The sequence below is a fragment of the Hylobates moloch genome, unplaced genomic scaffold, assembly GCF_009828535.3.
Source record: "Hylobates moloch isolate HMO894 unplaced genomic scaffold, HMol_V3 SCAFFOLD_1, whole genome shotgun sequence".
Taxonomy (NCBI): domain Eukaryota; kingdom Metazoa; phylum Chordata; class Mammalia; order Primates; family Hylobatidae; genus Hylobates; species Hylobates moloch.
The window spans coordinates 165,348,057-165,370,192 of NW_026652276.1; the positions used below are offsets into that span (position 1 = coordinate 165,348,057).

At 36.8% G+C, this 22,136-nt stretch overlaps 1 protein-coding gene and 1 long non-coding RNA gene across 8 annotated transcripts in view; one reads left to right on the forward strand and one right to left on the reverse strand.

Moving 5' to 3' along the window:
- Positions 1–19,640, forward strand: part of LOC116814080 (uncharacterized) — a 179,290-nt gene extending 159,650 nt beyond the window's left edge. Inside the window, exon 4 of the long non-coding RNA XR_009208787.1 lies at positions 18,562–19,640. This is a non-coding gene — a long non-coding RNA (uncharacterized LOC116814080). The remainder of the gene's footprint in view (positions 1–18,561) is intronic.
- PPP1R9A (protein phosphatase 1 regulatory subunit 9A) overlaps positions 1–22,136 on the reverse strand; it is a 399,467-nt gene that overhangs the window by 243,078 nt on the left and 134,253 nt on the right. The window lies entirely within an intron of this gene.

Below are 22,136 nucleotides of genomic sequence, written 5' to 3' on the forward strand. Positions count from 1 at the left end.
ACTTTTAAAGAAGATTAACCTGTCTTTGGTGAGCTCAATGGAGAAGAGAAAACAAACATGTTAAATGTTATCATAGCAATCTAGAAAAAATTGATGACACTAGGGGTGGGTGTTAAGTAGTGGTAATAAAAACTGAAACTGGAGATGTTTCCAAGGAAGAATTAACAGGACTTGCAAACTTAACTCCATGTCAAGAACAAAAGAATGGGTAGAGTTAAGAATTTTGAAGTTTTCAACAGAAAACTTCAGTCCTAGAGTTCTCAACAGAAATGGGGAGGTTGGAAAATAGCAATATTTTAACTGGGGAGAGGAATGGAAAATATATAATAAATACTTCTAGTTATAAAATGCCCCCTAACACTCTGCACAGTCCTTTCCCAAACATTTATTTTATGCTAATAGTGGCAAAATGGGCAATGCACATATTATCTCCACTTAACAGATTTGGAAATAGAAGTATCAAGGAGGGAAGGACAGTCAGTGAATGCTTAATCCAATAAATAGATTTGTCTCCCTCCTATACCAAGGTTCTTTTTCCTAAAATAACTTTGTTTTTAACACTATGACATATAATTCATCAGGAATTAATCACATAAGTTAAAATAGTTAACTTGCTTTTATTTATTCAACGAACATTTTTGAACATTACAAATAGGCCCTGTGCTAAGCACTGGAAGTAGGGTAATGAATGAGATCAACACAGTCCCCACTTTCCATTTTATAAAGAAACAAGTAAACAAATATAAAACAAAAATTTTCAAATAGTATTCAATGCTATGAAAAACAAATGTCAATGTGCTGGGAAGAAGAGCTCATCTGGGGGCAAGTACAAACCTAGACCAGTCAAGAAAGAGAAAAAGGTCAGATCTGGAAGATGGAAAAAACCAGCAGTTAGTGTGGCAGGGACAAGCAGGGACCAGGGAGCCAGGACGCATAGGGCCTTATAGCTCCGGTAACCACACCTTCTAATTCACCTAGGACAGGACTGGGCACACCTGTGCTCCAGGTACAATCAGTAATAGCACTTCCTTTTACTCTCAAAAGAGTTCTAATTTCAATGATAAATTAAATGGTCACCCTAGTTCCAGACAATGTATGGTAAGGATATAGAATTAAATCCAAAATACAGGCCAAGCATGGTGGCTCACACCTGTAATCCCAGCACTTTGGGAGGCCAAGGCAGATGGATCATTTGAGCTCAGGAGTTCGAGACCAGCCTGACCAACATGGTGAAACCCCGTCTCTACTAAAAATACAAAAAAAAAAAAAAAAAAATTAGCTGGGTGTGGTGGTGGGCGCCTGTAATCTCAGCTACTCAGGAGGCCAAGGCAGGAGAATAGCTTGAACCCAGAAGGCAGAGGTTGCAGTGAGCCGAGATTGTGCCACTGCACTCCAGCTGGGCAAGAGAGCGAGACTCCCTCTCAAAAAAAAAAAAAAAATCACAGTGGGGAACCACGGGAGGAAGCCATAGTGGACTAATCTAGTATTATCAATGTATCTATTCTAAAATGTCATGCTTCTCTGTATACTCAACATAAACTATCTATGTATACTTATTTTAGCTGATTTAACATTTCTTTCTTTTTAGGCTAAACATTGTTTTGTGATTGCCCTTCAGATCTTTCCTATCTTCAGCAGACCTGTATGAGCTGAACTCTCTATACTTCTAGAGAGCAATGTATAATGAATTTTGTTAGGGAGCTTTCCAAAGCATGCAGTTCCCTTTCTCCAAACTACTGCCTACTGCCCAAATAGACCAAAGTTTGGTGAGGTCAGTAGAAACCTAAACTAGGGAAGATCCTAGGGGGCTTACTTTACAGACCACCACATACAGCAATGTGACAAGTGCCTCACAAACAGATTCTGTATTGAGCTGCCATCCTTCTCTTTAGGATTAGGAATCCAAGTTGTAAGCACCCTCTCCAAAAAGTGAGTATTGGACTCCACTTTCATCCCCCTCTCCCATCATAGTTCAAAAGTAAAATTACATCTAAGAATAGGCTTTCTACGCAGTTTCCAATATTATTATTCCTGTTATCTAGTATTTTTATTTTTATTGGTGTTAAGAAACTTACTTAAAATCTTACTGCATTTTGCTGCAATACTTCTTTCGTGTACATGAACGAAATTTCCCCAGAGCCAATTGTATCGTGGGAAAATTAGAGATAAACTTCCTTAGTGTGAGGTTCAAGTTCCACATTCACTCTATTCCCTGTTCCCTCTGCTTTGTAAAAAACTGACAAGCACATACCAACACCTTACTGATGAAAGCCATAACCCATTTCTATTACATTCCTTCAGATTTGATTTTGTGAAAACTTTAATCACTTTATTTGCTTTTCTTTTAACAATGAGTTTCTTCACATCCATCTCAATACAGAGAGACCCTAACTGTGAACAACATTTTAATGAAACTTCCCCTGAATGAGGATGGAGGGAAGTCGTCCCACCAATGCTACTATTAATACAAAGAAATGAAACAGGCTCCATGAAGGCGGCATGCTTTATCACACAGGAAGATTGTTTTGGGGCCTTAGTCAATAATGGCCTGGAAGAAGGGGAGACTAGAGGCATGCAGAGAATCCCAGGCTTTTGAGCTTTTCCAGGGTAGAAATGATGAGAGCATGATATAAAGCAGACACAATGACAAGAGAAATGAGCAGAGGTAAAAGAGATATTGCAGACTTAGAATTGATGGCACTTGGCAACTGACCGGACACATAAGGTGAGGGAAACAGAACATTGAAAATGACTCCAAGATTGCTGTCCTAAGTTCCTGACTATTGGTTAGTGCCAATAACTAAAACTGGGAACACAGAAGAAAAATGTGGCTTTGGAGAGAAGATGAGAAACTGACAAGGCCCTCCCATTTAGAGATATCCAGCAGGAAGAAGAAAATTTAATGACTTAATATTATAAAATTGTATGACATAAATTCTTAAGCATGTCCATATCCTTACCTACTTCTAAAATTAAAATGCCTACAATTCAACACATCTGTCACGAAAGTCAGTATCTTCTCCTATAGCCTGCTTTCTTGCTTGTATTTCTTATCTTGAAGGATGGCAACACAATCCACGGGGCTCCCCAGCCAGAAACCTGGGTATGATTCTTAACTCCTCCTTTTCAACCATTAGATACCTGCCACCTTCTAACTAACTCTTCAATCTTTCCACTTTTCTCCATTCCCTCTATCACAGTCTTGCTTCAGGCCATCATAATCTCTTATATGAACTACTAAAATAGCTTCTTATCTTGCCTTCTTTGTCATTCTTGCTTTTTACCAATTAACAAGTTTGGCAAAACAATCTTCCTAAATTTCAAGCCAGTTCATAGTCTCCCTGATATTAAGCCCATTACTGACTGATTATTATTTCCTTACAGTAAAGAGAGGCAATGACTATAAAATTCATCTGGGCCAGGCACAGTGGCTCATGCCTATAATCCCAGCACTTTGAGAGGCCAAAACAGGTGAATCACTTGAGGTCAGGAGTTCAAGACCAACCTGGCCAACATGGCGAAACCCCATCTCTACTAAAAATACAAAAGTTATCTGGGCATGGTGGTGTGCACCTGTAATCCCAGCTACTTAGTAAGCTGAGGCAGGAGAATCACTTGAACCCTGGAGGAGGAGGTTGCAATGAGCTGAGATCACACCACTGCACTGCAGCCTGAGTGAGAGACTCCGTCTCAAAAAAAAAAAAATTAAAATTAAAAAAAAAAATTTAATGCATCTGGTTCTGTAGATGTTCAATAAATAGTGATGGCCATGGATAACTTTTTTTGTTGTTTTGGCATAAAGGATCTTTTGTAATTGAGTTTCTAAATACCTCTCCAGTTTTATCTTCTAACTCTGAATGGTATGTTCCAATAGTAGCAAACTGGGTAACCCTAGAAAATAGTACACTTTTTCATACCTCAGTAAATTTATACATACTATTTCCTCTTTCTGAAATGACATGTATAAAGATACCAATTTTTCCCAATTAAATATATAGATTCAACATAATCCCAATCAAAATCTCAGAAAGTTATTTTGTGGATATTGATAAACTGGTTCTAAAGTTTATATGGAGAAACAAAAGACCCAGAATAACTAATACAATACTGAAGGAGAAGAACAAAGTTGGAGGACCAATAATACCTAACTTCAAGACTTACTATAAAACTACAGTAATCAAGACAGTGAGGTACTGGTGAAAGAAGACAAACAGATCAATTGTACACGATATCCTAGAAACATACCCATATAAATATGCTCGACTGATCTTTGACAAAGGAGCAAAGACAATACAAGGGAGAAAAGACAGTCTTTTCAACAAATTGTCCTGGAATAACTGGACATCCCTATTCAAAAAAAAAAAAAAAAAATCAAAAAAAGAAAGAACCAAGACACAGACCATAACCCTTCCCAAGAATTAACTAAAAATGAATCATAGACTTAAATGTAAAAATGTAAGATGAAAAACTATAAAACTCCTAGAAGATAATGTAGGAGAAAATCTAGATAACTGGGTAGTGATGACTTTTTAGATACAACACAAATGCACAAACCATGAAAGAAATAATAGATAAGCTGGACTTATTAAAATTTACTTGTGCCAATAAACAAGTTTGACACTAATGGGACCCCCATTTAGAGACATCCAGCAGGAAGAAGAAAGTTTAATGACGCAATATTATAAAATTCTATGATATAAATGCTTAAAAATGTCTATATCCTTACCTACTTATAAGATTAAAATGCCTTAAATTCAACACATTTATAATGAAACTATCTTCTCCTATAGCCTGCTTTCTTGCTTGTATTTATTTCTTTTGAGATGGAGTTTCACTCTTGTTGCCCAGGCTGGAGTGCAATGGCACAATCTTGGCTCACTGCAACCTCCACCTCCCAGGTTCAAGCGATTCTTCTGCCTCGCCTCCCATGTAGCTGGAATTACAGGCATGCATCACCATGCCCAGCTAATTTTGTATTTTTATTAGAGACAGGATATCACCACATTGGTCAGGCTGGTTTGGAACTCTTGACCTCAAGTGATCCACCTGCCTCGGACTCCCAAAGTGCTGGGATTATAGGTGTGAGCCACCAAGCCCAGCCTCTTGTTTGTATTTCTTATCTTGAAGGATGGCAACACATCCTTCAGATGTGCCTATCACAAGATGTATCAGATAAAGGAGTGTTATCTAAAGTAATTTAAAAATTCATAAAAGCCAACAATAACAAGACAATCAATTTGATTAAACAGATATATCTCACCAATGAAGATATACACATGGTACATAAGTAGATGAAAAGATGCTCCACGTATGTTATTAGGGAACTGCAAATTAAAACAACAACATGATACCCATTACATGTATTAGAATAGCCAAAATCCAAAATACTAACAATACCGAATGCTGCTAAGGACGTGATACAACAGGAGCTCTCATCATTGCTGGTACAGCCACTTTGGAAGACAGTTTGGCAATTTTGTACAAAACTAAATATACTCTAACCATACAATCCAGCAATCACACTCCTTGGTATTTATCCAGATGAACTGAAAAATTATGTGCACACAAAAATCTGCACACAGACATTTATACCAGCTTATTCATAATTGTCAAAACTTGAAAGCACCCATAGGCGAATGGATAAACTGTGGTATACTCAGAAAATGGAATATTATTCAGAGCTAAAAAGAAATGATCAAGCCACGAAAAGACAGGGAGGAAATTGAGATGCATTTTAAGTGAAAGAAGTCAATCTGGAAAGGTTGTATACTACAAAATTCCAACTATAGTACATTCTGAAAAGGGCAAAACTAGGGAGACAGTAAGAACATTAGCGATTGGCAGGAGGAAGGGATTAATTGGCAGAGCACAGTAGATTTTTAAGGCCATAAAATAATACCATAGTACACGATGTGGATATATATCATTATACATTTATCAAAACCCATGAAAAATACAACAGTGAACCCCAATGTAAACTATGGACTTTAGGTGACAACAATGTGTCAAAGTAGTGTCACTGATTGCAACAAATGTACCACAGTAAGGCAGGATCTTGACAGTAGGGGAGGCTGGGAAGGAGCCAGGGTGTGTTTGGGGCCTCTCTTTACTGTCTGCTCAATCTTACTATGAACCTAAAACTGCTCTAAAAAGTAAAGCCTATTTTTAAAAGTACGTGGGGTCCTCTTTTTTTTAACCCAATCTATTCCCAAATTAGTTGTTTATCCCCTGGAGGTAAAAATTGACCTTTCTTCTCCAAAATAAACAAATTGGAACAATTCCTTCTAATCTTAATCCCTGATATTAAAATTTTTAATTTATGGAGTTTGGAAGTGACTGTTGATGAAGTTTATTCCACATGTGACCTTCTACATACTCCTATGCATACCTCTTTCCAGCATGGTGTGAGTTTGGGATGCTACAACCAAGCACCCAGTGGTCACACAAACCGAAGTATGATAGGCCAGGGTCTGACCAGACTTCTCCCTGTGCTTGTTTGTGTTTGTTTTACTCTCTTTTGCATTATTTTTCAACTGTTCAATACATTGTAGAACATGATTTTGAAATGCCCAAGTCATTTTTACTTCTCAGTATTTGTAAATTTATAGACATAACTGAAATAATTTCAAATAACAGATATACTTATATAAAGGTTGTATCAATAAAAACACAGTAATTAAAAATAATAGCTGTCATAGGGCCGGGCATGGTGGCTCAGGTCTGTAATCCCAGCACTTTGGGAGGCGGAGGTGGGCGGATCACGAGGTCAGGAGTTTGAGACCAGCCTGACTGGCATAGTGAAACCCCGTCTCTACTAAAAAAATACAAAAAATTAGCTCGGCATGGTGGCAGGCACCTGTAATCCCAGCTACTTGGGAGGTTGAGGCAGAAGAACAGATTGAACCCAGGAGGCGAAGGCTGCAGTGAGCCCAGATTGTGCCATTGCGCTCCAGTCCAGGCAACAGAGTGAGACTCTGTCTCAAAAAACAAACAAACAAACAAACAAAAAAAAACGCTGTCATGGTTTAAAAAAAAATACCAGGATATACTTTAATTTCTCCAGAAAATTTACCCTTAACTACTCAAGCCAATTACTTGCTCTTCCAAGACACTGCTATGATAATATTTCTATTATTGTACTCATCATATAGTATTTGCTTATCTTTCATATCCAAACTTCTCAGATTACTTCTTTGAGGCTAAGTATGATCCTATTTATCTTAAAACTTTGTTATGTAACTTTTTGTTGAATGAATACTTAAAAATGATGAATGAATTACAAGAAGCCATAAATTAGACTTAATAGATGCTATTAAGGAGCAAATGCTCTCAATTTTTGTCATCCTAGTGAACAAGAAATAAATATCAATATTTGTACTATAGGCAGTTTTATGTTAGACTTTATGTACTACCATTTAATGTACATTTCATTTTACATAAAATTAGATGAGTAATTAAAAATATAATGAAGTTCTCTTATTCTGTTAACAGCTATTCCCAAAATAAATATTCTACTTGGGAAAGTATAAAGTCTTACTCTAGTTTAATAATACAAATAAAACTGAATTCTGTCTAAGGAAAAACAGGAAAGATTTATTAACCAGCATGTTTTTATACTTATAGTCTGTTCTATCTGTTCAGCCTACAGCATACATTTTTGTAAAAACTTCAAACACTTTCTATATGGAGTACTTCCAACTGCAAAGGCCTAATAGAAAAAGCTACCCCAAGAATGTGTCCCCTTTACGTCTGTGCCTCATGCCACAATGCAAAAGATAAAGTGGTCCCCAATGAATCACTCTCTATAACTGGCAAAAGTTATTTCAAATTTAAATGGAAAATTCAAGGCCATTAAAATAATCTGGTGAGATCAAGAAAATTCTTCAAAATCTCCTTCTTCAGTTTCAGCAAAGCTACCACCTGACAAAAAGTGTACTCAGTCTTTTTGGGCTCAACAAGCATGTCAGCTAGGCCACTCAACTATATTTACAACAAAGCAGTATCAGAAACATTCTTTACTGTGAATAAACAATAAGCTCATTCGAAACAGACAGAAAAAGATCCTGGAGAATTGAAGCTATTATGTCTCAAAAAGTGAATTTCTAAAAAGAAAGGTTTCTAGCAAGTTAGAAAATGATAGATTTTGTCACTGAAGACTGAAACTGTATTGATGGCTCTCTATAACTGGCATAGTACACATCAACTAAAAAATGTACTCTAAAGCATTTGTGCCAAAACACTGCTTAATAGTCCCTGCTGATAAAATTTATTCATTTATACTATAAAAGTAAAAAGCCATTCGAAATAATAAAAACAGATGGCATGCTGACTTTAATCTTGGGGCTGGAACCACCATAACGCCCTTAGCGGTAAATATGAAGCAAATCTCAGCTGCTGCCAACTATGGTGTGTGTTACACAGAACCTGGAGAGCTCTAACTGGTCCCTCTCTTCTCTCCTGAATTACTCCATTGTTGAAATCAACAAATCCAGGAGAGAGCCCAGCACCACAACCAAGACATACAAAAAGCTTTCAATTACAAACACCACAATAGATTTAGCTTAGTGGTCACAGTTGGCTGCAAACCGTTTCTCTGAGAAGGAAAAAGAAGACTTTATCTACCAAGGTGGTTATAAACATTAAAGAATAATTTTGGAATGCAGGGTCAAGAAGACCAGAATGTGTGCTTTTCATTTAAGGATTCATGAGCTTTTATTACGGGTCTAATTTAATCAAAGATAACGCATTATTTAGAAACAAGCAATTGAAAGCTGGTATGAAAAAGAAGGAAGTGAGAAATCAGTAGCAAATAAGTAGCAGCTAATGACCCCATATCTAAAATGCATGACAGAGAATTCCCTGGGCTCAATCCAAGTATTACCCATGCAGACCTCTATCTTTTCTCTCTTAAAAAGTATCTTCTTAGAAAATGTGCATATTAAGAAAGAATTTAAATACAACAGAAAAGAAAAATGAGAGCTTCATATGATGTTCCACAATTCCGTGTTATCAAATAGCAGAGTCCGAAAGGTTTTAGGCAATGCCAAAGGCCATCGGGTTATCTGCTTTTAGAGAATACAGTATCTGAAACATTTAATAGAAACACTACCTAATCTTGACCGGGTATGGTGGCTCATGCTGGTAATCACAGCCTTTTGGTAGACTGAGGCAGGTGGATCACTTGAAGTCCAAGACCAAGAACTTGAACTTAAAGACCATCCTGGTCAACATGGTGAAACCCCGTCTGCACTAAAAATACAAAAATTAGCCGGGCGTGGTGATACATATCTGTAATCCCAGCTACTCAGGAGGCTGAGGCAGGAGAACTGCTTGAACCCAGGAGTCAGAGGTTGCAGAGAACCGAGATTGTGCCACTGCACTCCAGCCTGGGCAGCAGAGCGAGACTCTTGTCTCAAAAAAAAAAAAAAAGAAATACTACCTAATCTTAACGATACTCAACACCAATAATTACACAGCCTTCTTTAGTAGCCTGGTATGTGTTTAATAACCCGTTAAATTCAGAAATTATAATTAACTATTTTCTGTTGCTCCATTATAAGCCCACTTTCTCCATTTGATTTTTGTTGCATCAATATATTACAGTAGGTAGTTAGGCGTGAGCAGGGCAGGAGAGGGCTCCCCTCGCCCACTAGGAATGTCAGGCAACCATGAGGTGATGGTTCCACAGTTGACACACCACTTCTCTAAAAATGATCATTGGTCACAGGCGCCAAAAAAGAGGCAATTTCACAATAGATAAAAACACTTGAAATTGGTAACTGGCAGCTCAGGAACCGGGCAAGCAGGCTTGAGCACGTGCATTAAGAGACAAAATGGCAGAGTATGACCTTCCGGGGCATTCCACTGGAAAAGGGAAGAAAGCCTGAGGTGAGCATGCGTACAACTTCTTAAACACACTGCGCATGCTCACCTCCCAAGCGTTAGCAGGCCACTGCGCATGCGGGCAGCCCACCCTAAGAGATGGGAAAAGCTAAACAAGACCCTGTAAGGATGCCAACATATAAAACTCCAAATCAAAAGGTCATACGCCACCACTGACCTCCAAAGTGCCCGATTAGGTCTCTTCCAAGTGTACTTTACTTTGTTTCCTGCTCTAAAGCATTTTAATAAACTTCCACTCCTGCTCGGAAACTTGCCTTGGTCTCTTTTTCCACTGTATGCCCCTCAGTCGAATTATTTCTTTTTAGGAAGCAAGAATTGAGGTTGCCATAGACTCGTATGGATTTGCTGCCAGTAACTCGGATATTTGCCACCCCTAACAAATATATTATTTCATATGCTTGAAGGAGTTAAAAGGAGTTAATAATTTACCTAATTTTCTAAGGACAAAATGAAGACCCAAGCCTTTTCAACTCTAGTCCTAGAACCCATTTTCTATTATTTTCATCATTTTTATTGCCCTTTACTGAAACCACTTAAATTTTTAAAACCAAACCTATTCCACTAACAAAAACTGGGTCAAACTATGTCAAAATCAAACACTGAGGTCAGGCACAGTGGCTCACTCTGTAAATCCCAGCACTTTGAGAGGCTGAGGAGGGAGGATCACTTGAGCCCAGGCATTCCAGACCAGGTTGGACCACACAGTGAGACACCCCCATCAATACAAAAAATATATATATATATATTTTTAATTAGCTGGGTGCAGTGGCTCACACCTGTAATCTCAACACTTTGGGAGGTAGAGTTGGAAGATTTGCTTGAGCCCAGGAGTCTGAGGCTGCAGTGAGGTTTGATTGTGTCACTTAACTCCAGTCTGCATGACAGAGCAAGACTGTCTCAAAAAAAAAAAAAAACCCCGAAAACATTGTTAATAATATCAGCTTATTGATTGTATAGTCCCTTACTTTTCAAGACATTTTCAGCTTTTTTCTCTTTTAGACTCATTAGACCCTTTCAAGTTAAAAACAGAAACTTGAGATAATATTCCTGATCTTGCAAATGATACTGCATGGGCAAAAATGCTCATATTTTTTTCTTTTAAACTTCAATTACTTACATAAAGCAGAGGAAACACGGGGGAAAAGAGTATAAAGAGCCACAGTTAAGGTGAAGGAGGAGAAAGTAGAGGGAAGTCCCTTCAGGTGGCTCATTCTTTTTAGTAAACAGGTGAGAATGATGGATAAAGTGTGGCTTTCAAGACCTGAGGCAAGAGGAAGCAGTTAGAACAGCTACTGGCAGACCCCCTCCAGAAATAAAGGACAAACAACTAAAACACTGTAACTGCCTCATTTCCCGTTCACCTAGCCTAAGGCTTCTTTTGATTTTTCTCTTTTTCAGTTGAGTTTTGAAGCAGTCTCCAATGTATTGTTCTGCTTCTGCGGTAAGAGGTTTTTAAATCTTGATCAAACTAAGGAGTGATCCACTAATCTTATTTCTGATATTAATGTACTTTAAACCCTAAGAAAATTAATGAACAAGAGGCTTAGGTATTTCAGGACAGAACTGGAAGAATCAGAGTAGAAAACAAATGGCATGCAGCAGCCAGTAAGAGGAAAGTTAAGACTGGGTCTAGAGATGATGTTTTAACAGTTTATCGTTAGAGGAATTCGATGTTAGAATTCCGTAAATGTTGCCAGCTAGTGACTATCTGGGCCCAGTGGCACAGGCAGTAAGGAAATTTAACAAGACAATAGTAGATAAAGAAAAGCAGATTTATTAGAGAAAGTATGAAAATATGTTGTAAGACAGGCAGCACAGCAGAGAAGGGGCTGTCCGCAAAGATGCAGGGGCTGGAGGGAAGTTTTACAGGGTCAGGCTAGAGGGGATACCTGGAGAACGAGGTCACTGTGCCTGCAGAAGTAGGTCGAGATCACTATGCCCTTGTGTTGTTTGTGATTAGCCATCTCTCAGAACAGTTGTTCACTGTTCTTCCCCATCTGGGACCCTTCCTCCTTGTTGCTTACTTATCAGGATTCCACACAAAACATCATGTACAAGTTTTTATTCATTTGTGTTGTATGTTATTACGGTCAAAAATATTTTAATTTTATAGAAAGCACAAGCAATGGTATTTAGTGGAATGTGCCTGTTTTTTCTCACACAGTTATTCACAGCAGATATGTCTTACCATTCTACTTGTATTATCCTACTAAGACACCACTAATTACCCCATAGCATAGGCATACCTCAAGTAAAAGAAAACTCAAGGGGAATTTAAGTCGCTCTAGAATTTAATTTGAAATCTCATTCCCTTAAGTGATGGAAATATCACAAAAGAATAATGTAAGTTTAAAGAAGGTAAAGAAGAAAAGACCTAATTTAGCAGCCTCATTTTTTATATATGCTACAGGGACGTCACAGTAGCAAATTTTCCGTATGTCTCTTACCTGTGTGGAGAAAACATTTTAAAAATATGGTTCTAAGTTAATGAAATTGTGTAGCAAATGGAGTACCTAAAATCTGTCTTAAAGGAACTTTTTTTTTTTTAACAAAAATGTGCTTTTAGATGTACCAGAAAGATAAAATTTCAAAGTGAGAGTTATCAGCTAAACTCTGTTTATTTCAATGTGTGGATTATTTCAAAAAATGAAATTTATTTTAACATGTAGATGATACTAAAACCATTGTATTTTGTCAGCTTGATGATATCTTTCACCTTTTCTTGAGCATAAAAATAACCTGTTGACTAAATTCAACATCAACAAGAAGTTTTACTTTAGATCAAGACATCATGAAGTCCTCATTAATATACACCTGTGAAGAACAGGTGTGTTGAACAGAAAGATATTTCGCATAATAAAACTGACACACTGTCAACAGCCTAAATGTATAATAAATGAATCATGTGTATGGTTTATTTTTCAAGGCATCATAAATGAAGTACAACTTTACCAAAATTTGGTATTTTCACTTGATGAGATGAAAATGGTATAGATGCCTTCATGCAAAAACAAGGTCATAAGATAGCATTCTTAAATTCATTTGATATAAAAAGTTCTACATCTAAACAGACATGTCATCTGACTCTCCTAATAAAACATATCAGTTTTAAAAAATAGTAGCATAAGTAGGAATTTTAGGTTTTGTAGACAAAATTTCAGAAAAAGACCCATTGCACTGCACATGATGCATGGGTATCATGTATTCCCTAAATGCTTATTCTTACCTGTCTACTCACAACTCCACACCTCCTGAAAAAGGGAATATTTTTGGTACCATCTTAAATGCTTACATATAGGTCTATTTCACGCACAAGTAGACTAGGAACTCCCTGAGGGCAGTAAAAGCACACCTGGCTACCTGCCTTCCCTGACATCACCTTCCCAAGTAAAACCTATTGCCCACAGGCCTCGAGATGGATGGTAGGACCCTCTCCCCACCAGTGAGTGAAGCATAGAAATAATGTCCCATTCCCAAGAATCTACTACATTACTGGCCATGTATTTTGACCTCTAATTAAATAAAGGTGCCATGTAAAGTGTTGTAACTTCTCACCACCCAGTATGCAAATAGATCTCAAATTTATCCTGCCAGCACAGGTTCTGGAAGTCTCACTGAAAAAATTTTCAGGAAATAAATTTTAAATTATAATAATAAGTAAAATAATATATAGTAATAATGTATAATTAATATTTTTGATGTGCCATAAGTCACTTCAAAGTGATGTAGTACTCCTTAAGGACATGTCAATAAATCTTCAATTATTCCTATTTCAGAAAAGCATGAGATTTCTAGTTATGAGAAACTACAAATAAAAGGAAACTGAATGAAGCACAGTCTTTGCAATAGGAACATTAACAAGTATACATTCATATTTTAGAGTGACAATTGGATAAATATAAATAATATTTAGGGAGGCTATAGAAAAGCTGCACAAAAATTCATAAGAAATGAAAACACATTCTTCTTAAATTTGTCAAACAATCCTATACTTATATTGTCAAGATGAAATATAACAACAAATGAAATAAAACTGAGCTCTCTGGAAGACTTTAAATTCTACCAATGCAAGTTTCCAGAAACATGATTAAAATCTTTTTTTCTCCTGAGATTAAGAGCGGAAAGGTTTTTCCTCCTATTTTTCTGCATGACAGTCTTTGCAGATTACAAACAGACGCAGGGGATCATTCTAAAAACCTTGGAGAAGAAATCAGCATTTTGAGATTCATCTACTAATGTATGTCATAACCTCATATGCAGCTGGCCTATTCTCCATGCTCATTATAACTAAGATGACCTTAGTCATGCATTTCCCTCCTGTTCCCTTTCCCAAATGTTCATGTTCTTCCTTCAATCGCAGCATTTCCCAAACTGTACTCTGCAAAACATTAGAGACCCAGGAGATACTAAGTGGATATTTCTGTCAAATAAATTTGGAAAATATTTCATGGGGTATCTCCTCTCAGAAATCACAAACTATAGTTTGGGGCAGAATAAGAAGGCCCTTGAAAGACAGGCTAAAGAGGTAGATTTTATTCTGGAGGCCAATGTGAGAACTGTAGAGGATTTTCAGCAGGGAGAGAGAGAATGCATATTATGCTGGGAGGGCAGTATTGGGGAAAAAAATTCAACAGATCATCAAAATAATCATGCAAGACAAGCCAGTAACTGTAAAATTCGAGAGTAGATCAAACAATTTCTTCAGAGAATGAAAAGTGCCTAGTGAAACCCAGATGTGGCACAAGGGAAAGGATGGAGATAAAGATGGCCTAAGTTCTCTATGATCACTATTTTCTCAGTAAAACAGAAAGCAAAATAACCTGAGTAAGGGAGAAGATACAAATTTCAAGAAACGACAGGAAAATAACAAAGGTCAAATTCTGAGTCACCTCCTGTGGGCAACAGGAGTATGTCCTGTATTATTATTGTTAAAATAACATCCTGTATTATTTTTAATTTTGTTTTTTGTAGAAACAAGGTTTCCCTATATTGCCCAGGCTGGTCTCAAAGGATGCTGGCTGCTTATAAGTAAAATAACTCGTTAACATCATCATGCATGGAGCCGTTACTGACTCAGCCATGCTATCTTTTCCTCCTCTAAATCCCTTATAGCACTTTTTTTTTGGTACCTCCCTAGGATACTTTAAAATCTGTGTTGTATTTTTACTTATACACTTTTTTTTACTTTGTTCTACTAGATTTTAGTTATTTGACTGGGAGAGAGAGAGAAGTTATTAGGTCTTATTTATCCTGTATTATCTTTCATAAAACATGCCATATGGGAGGTGTTTTAAACATCCATGTGAAATTGAAGGTATAATTACGTGTCATAAAATATATGCAACCTTGCTTCAAAATCCACCTTTCTGATCCTCGTTCCTCTATAGGATAGATGTATTTTCCACTGTCTCTCTTATTTCAAGATCTTCTCCGTCTTTGATTTTTGGCAGTTTGAATATGATGTGCCCAGGTGTGGGCTGTTGGTATTTGGTTTTTGTTTGTTTTGATACTTATGCTACCTGGTATTCTCTGAGCTTCCTGTGTTTGTGGGTTTCTATCTGTCATTAATTTTAGAAAGTTGTTAGCCATTATCACTTCAAATATTTTTCTCCTTTATCTCTTTCTCCTCCTGTTATTCCAATTACGGGTATGTCACACCTTTAAAAATTGATCCACAGTTCTTAGATGCTCTATTCTGATTTTTTTTCCTTCATTCCTTTTTTCCCTTACATTTCAATTTGGGAAGCTTCTATTGACCTATTTTCAAACTTACTTATTCTTTCCTCATCTTTATCAAATCTACTGATACACTGAAGGCATTCTTCATTTCTGTTACAGTGTCTTTGATTTCTAGCATTTCCTTTTAATACTTTTTTTTTTTTCAGATGTAGTCTCCCTCTGTCGCCCAGGCTGGAGTACAGTGGCATGATCTTGGCTCACTGCAACCTCTGCCTCCCAGATTCAAGCAATTCTCCTGCCTCAGCCTCCAGAGTAGCTGGGATTATAGGCACACGCCACCACGCCCAACTAAAAAGTAGAGACGGGGTTTCACCATGTTAGCCAGCCTAGTCTCGAACTCCTGACCTCAAGTGATCTGCCTGCCTCAGCCTCCCAAAGTGCTGGATTACAGGCATGAGCCACTGTGCCTGGCCTCCTTTTAATTTTTTATTCGAGTTTTCAACTCCATTCTTACATAGCCCATCTGTGCTTGCATGTTGTCTACTTCTTAAATTAGAGCCCTTAATATATTAATCAGTTATTTTAAACTGCCTGTCTTATAATTCCAACCTCTGTGTCATCTATGATTAGGGCTCTGATGATGGCTTTGTCTCTTCAGACTGTTTTTTCTTGCCTTTGGCATGCCTTGTAAGTTTTTGTTGAAAGTGGACATGTTGTAATGGGAAATAGGAATGAGGTACATGGGCTTTTGGTATGAGGATTTATGTTCTGCTAGCTATGTGTTGGGCTGTCTAATGTTTGCTGTACGGTGCTAGAGGTATAAAAGTCCTCCAGTGCCCTTGTTTTCATCTTCCTTTTTAACTATGGGTTTCTTTAAGTACTCTTCCTGAGAGGGAATTTGTGTCTTGAAGTTCTTTCAGCTGTCATCTGCTGTTATTAAACTGGAGACGTGCCAGTGTGATAGTGAAATGGGGGCAAGGAGTAGCATTCGATAATCTCTGATTAAACTAAACCTCTGTTTAATCAGAGATTACAGAATGTCTTTTAGTGAGCCTTTGTCTCTAGCCTGTGACCTTTACAAGTTTTTTCATGAATTGTTTTTTCCAATTCCTTCAGAGAAGCAGGAAGGCTACAGGGCCCAGGCAGTAATGTCCTACACCCATGGCTCCAGCACAAGGCTCTGATACAGTCCTTCACCCTGGAGTGTGGACATTTTATAAAAAAAGGCTCTGGGTACATTTTAGGATGATTACTTGTCCACTTCTCCCACCAGGACCATGAGGGAATCATTCTCAGATCATCTGTGAGAAACTGGTGGAGTTCCTTATAGGTAAAGCCCATGAACACTGGTGGGGAGGTAGATAGGAGTTTCTAAGTCATGCCCTGCTGAATACTTAGCCTTCAGCAATTTATCAAAATTGCCATTTAAAGTGTTCCTACTGGTTTATGACTCTAGCAGCCTCTTCTCCAGGTAAACAGATCTTGGCTGAGACTCTCTGGATGCACCTGTCTCCAGATTTCAGGGAGGGGGTTTGCTCTGTAACCTCAATTCTCTGATGGTCCAAGAAAAGTCACTGGTTTTTCAGTTTGTCCAGTTTTTTCTTGTTCTAACAATGTGAATAATAACATCTTTTTTTTTTTAAGACATGGTCTTGTTTTGTCACCCAGGCTGGAGTGCAATGACACAATTACAGCTCACTACATCCTCAAACTCCTGGGCTCAAGCAATCTTCCTACCTCAGCCTTCTGGGTAGCTGGAACTATAGGCACATGCCACCACACTTAGTTTTTTTTTTTTTTTTTTTTTAATTTTTTTGTAGAACAAGGTTTCCCTATATTGCCCCAGGCTGGTCTCAAACTCCTGGGTTAAAACAATCCTCCTGCCTTGGCCTCCCAAAGTGTTGGGATTACAGGTGTAAGCCACTACACCTAGCCAAGCCAAGATTAACAACTTCCTTGATCTTAAAATGTCAGAGCTGAAACTGGGAGACTCAATATCTAATTTTTGTATTAATCCAGTGTTAAAGTGCATGTGTGCACGCACGCGTGCACACACACACACACACACAGCATTCTTTCAGATTTGTATTCTCAACAAGGGCTAAGGAAAGAAAATGTATGAATAGAGCATATTCAAAGGTGCTAATGATAGAGAGCAACTTAAGGATATTACAATAGTGCAAACCTGGTATTTACAGTAAGAAGATTCAGCCATGAACCCTTCAGATGTACTAAGTTGATTATTTAACTCCTCTAATCCTAATTCATTAAAATAGATATGAAATCACTTTTGGTCATAACACATGTGGTCCTAATAATTATTATCATAACTCCAGGTGACATTTTCATTTTAAAATAACAGGCCAAGAGTGACAATGCTTTATATTTATGAATGTAATCACTAATTTAAAAATTTCAGAAAACAAGGAGAATCAATATTCTTTGTATAGTTATCTCAATTTTTTTCAGTTAAAGAAAAGCAGATACATTTATATATAAAATTTCCATTACTAATAATGGAAATTTTCAAACATATACAAAAACAGAGAAAAATAATGGACCACTATATGCTCATAATCGATTCTCAATAATTATCAACATTTCTGCCATGAAGTCTCATCTCTCCCTCCCCCTCTTTTTTTTCCAGAGTACTTTAAAGCAAATCCCAGACAACATGCGAATACTTCAGTATGTATCTCTACAGGATAGAAAAGTCCCTCCACTGGATACAGTGACTTTGCTCTCACCCTCTTTGGAGGAGAAGCGAGCTACTTTTCCTGTGTACGAATGACAGCAGCATGTTTTCACCACTAGTGTGTTGCCATTTGGAAACTTAAGCATGAATGGAAGAGTGAGTGTGAGTGGTGAGAAATCAAATTGATGAACTGAGTTGGATAGTGTGTATGGATTCTCTTATCTGTCCTCCTACCCTCAGTCTAGATCACTGGAGAGGTCAATAATAAAACATTTCTCTTGCAGTTCAAATTCTGGATGAGAATTCGCTTCTGCAAATTAGAAGCAATTCATCTAAGATAATGAACACAGAAGCAAAGCAGAAGCCATTTTCCCACATCCTTTCAACTGTTTTAACTGCAAACAAAGACAAAGAAATGCAAGGTATTAGCAGTGCTTTTTGTGGCACTTTCCAATTTTCTGGGTATCAAGAGGCAATTGTGACTACGGCATTAGCAGTGTAACTCTGGCTTCCTGATTACTGGATTGCAGCAAGAGGAGTATATTCATAATTCACAGTTGCAGCAACCATATTAGCTATAATTGGCTCTTGGGTGGATCATTTCTGTACTCCCTAAAGTCATTCCAGCAAGAACAGCCTAGAACTCAGATCTTCTACCTATTCTATAAGCATCAAATTCTCTTGTATTAAATATCTTCCTGTTTTAAATAAATGTAATTTTTGTTTCCTGGACTAAATCCTGACTCACACACTATTTGATATATCTGTGTGTCTGTGGAACTAATACTAAAGTTTCATGAAAATCCACTTTTTATGTGTGATACATTAATTTTTCTATTTTACTTGTCCTATTTATAATTCTCTTAAGTTTATAGTCACTCTTAAATTTCCATGCTATTCTATGTCTATTCATTAAATAAAATGCTAATTGCAATGTTTTAAAATCTACTTCATGACCCACCAATGGTTTGCAAGCTTCAGTTAAAAGACACTGCTTACAGCATGATCTTATTAAGAGAGCTGAAGTATATTGCAGAATATCACAACTGCATTACTTATTTTTTATTCCATCCTGGTCTTCATGATAGACAATCGAAGCTTTTCCAGCTATCATCTTATTGGCCTCTACCTAAATCGAAGACAGCATTCAGGCAAGTCTCCACATAGCTAAAAATGTTTTCAACAAATAAGCAAAAATGGAGAACAGAAAATAATAATAAGAAAATCATATGACTGACATTAAGGTTTTGGGGAAAACTGCTCTTGATCTAAAAAGAATGCAAGGTTTTTTTATAAAACCACTTTCTGAAAGCTTTCATTGACCAGACTTGATTTTGTTATTAAAACATACCTCCAGAAACCATATGCAGTTGATTTTTTTCCTCCATCTACTTATTAGTCAAATAGAAATAAATCTAATATGGACCAAAAGAACTTTTAAAAACTAAACATCCTTAAATCTTGTTATATGAATAGTGAACTATATTCAGATTTTGGTTCTTGATTCCAAAACCAATAAAATCACAGCAAAATGTTAAATGAATCCACAGATCTCAGAGGATAACAGATCATAAAACTCCCACAGATTTGGCAAGGTGGCAGTCACTGACAGAAGGAGAAAAGATATATAAATATAAGCTAAAATTTCACATTTTTTCCTATGCTAAAAAATTGAGCTCTATGTAAAATGTGGAGTATTTAAATATAAAACGTTTTTCTATTTTAACAAATACATAGCATTAATGAGTACTATATTCATGCATTATATGTTCTCTTTACTATAGGAAAAATATTTTTAATTAATTTGAATCATTAATTGAAGCTCAGCAGGCTTAAACTTGGATTCTAATGTTTTGAATAGAAATCTGAAAAATGTAGTACCCTCTTTTATGCCTAATAAAACAGAATAAAGTGAACATTAATTAGTCTTTTGATGCTTCAGATTTCTCATTATCATAATCAATTACCATCCCCACGCTGAAATACTGCACTGAGCTCAGAAGTTATTGATATGTGGCAAAATATTATAGTGAAAACATCATGGATGTTGGTGTTAAACACAGCCTGGTTCAGATCATGGTACTCACAACTTTCTAGCCTTGTGATATTGTGCAAATTAATTAACATCCCTGCATTTAGGTCTCATCTGCTATAGAACAGAAATCATAATGCTCTACTCTCAAGGTTGTTAAAAAGATTAAACAAAAATATAGGCAAGAAAATAAAGTATTTTTTCTTGCTATTAACACTATAAAATCAAGTATCTCTTACTTCTCAAACTAGAATATTCCATAATTCTGAATAATTGATACAAATGTACAAATAATTGGTAAATGGGGCACTACTGTATTTGTAGACTCAAATACCATAAACTTTTAGAGTTCAAAGGACAAAATACGGCTGGGTGTGGTGGCTCATGCCTGTAATCCCAGCACTTTGGGAGGCTGAGGCTGGCAGACCAATTGAAGTTAGGAGCTCGAGACCAGCCAGACCAACATGGTGAAACCCTGTGTCTACTAAAAATGCGAAAATTAGCTGGCTGTAATTCCAGCTACTTGGGAGGCTGAGGCAGGAGAATCACCTGAACTTGAGAGGCAGAGGTTGTAGTCTCAAAAAAGAAACAAAGGACAAAATAAGATGTGTGAGAAATTTACACCTTAATTTTAAATATATTTAGAATAAATGCTATGGTATTGCTTAGAATATTTTTAAAATTAATGCTGTATTTTAAAAATGTTATGTTTATTGATATTATATAGATATAACTAATTTTTATTTTAATCTTGTATACCAGAAATCTTGCTAAATGGGACTATATCTAGCAAAGGACATACAAAAACCTCTAAACATAACTTCATAAAATGTTACTGAGACATTTAAAAAGACCTGGATAAATGAAAATATATACTATTTATATGGATTGAAGAGTAAACATAAAGATGACAGTTTTCTCCAAATTACTATGGACTCAATGTTATCCCAGTCTAAATTCACAAAAAAGTTTCCGTGGAAATTGACTGATTCTCAAATTCATATGCAAACGCAAAAGGCCAAGAATAAAAAACAAGGCAATTTTGAAGAAAAATGTGTAAGAACTTCATGAGATATGAAGATTTATTATAAATAAATAGCAATTAAGATAGTGCAGCATTGGTATATAGCATCACAAAAACAAAAGACAAATGGGACAGACCAGAAAAACCTAGAAACAGACCCATACATATATGAATCACTGATTTAAGACAAAACTGGCACACTTCCTAGAAGTAGAAAAAGGACAGACTTTTCAATGACAATGTTGAGACCACTAGATGTCCATATGGAAAAAAAAAATGGAATTGGATCCTTCTCTGACACACACAAAAATCAACTTCAGGTAAGTTTTCAGGACAATGTGAACACAAGCAAAATATAAAGCTTTTAGGATACAGGAGAAAAATCTTCATGACCTTGAGGTGGGAAAGATTTCTAAAACGACACACAAAAAGCACTAACCATCAAGGAAATAACTGATAAATTTGGCTAAATTGAAAAAAAAAACTTTTGCTCAACAGAAAACATAATGAAGAGTTAAGACATGGTGCAGAATGAGACAGGACACTGTGACCCATAGAAGCAACTAAATTTCCAGTCAAACTACATATAGAAATTGCACAAACTGATAAGAAAAGATAGCCCACTAGAATGAAAAATAGACAAAGGACTTGAACACATACCTAAAAATAAAAAATTAGGCCGGGTGCAGTGGCTCACGCCTGTAATCCCAGCACTTTGGGAGGCCGAGGCGGGTGGATCACGAGGTCAGGAGATCGAGACCATCCTGGCTAACACGGTGAAAACCCGTCTCTACTGAAATAAA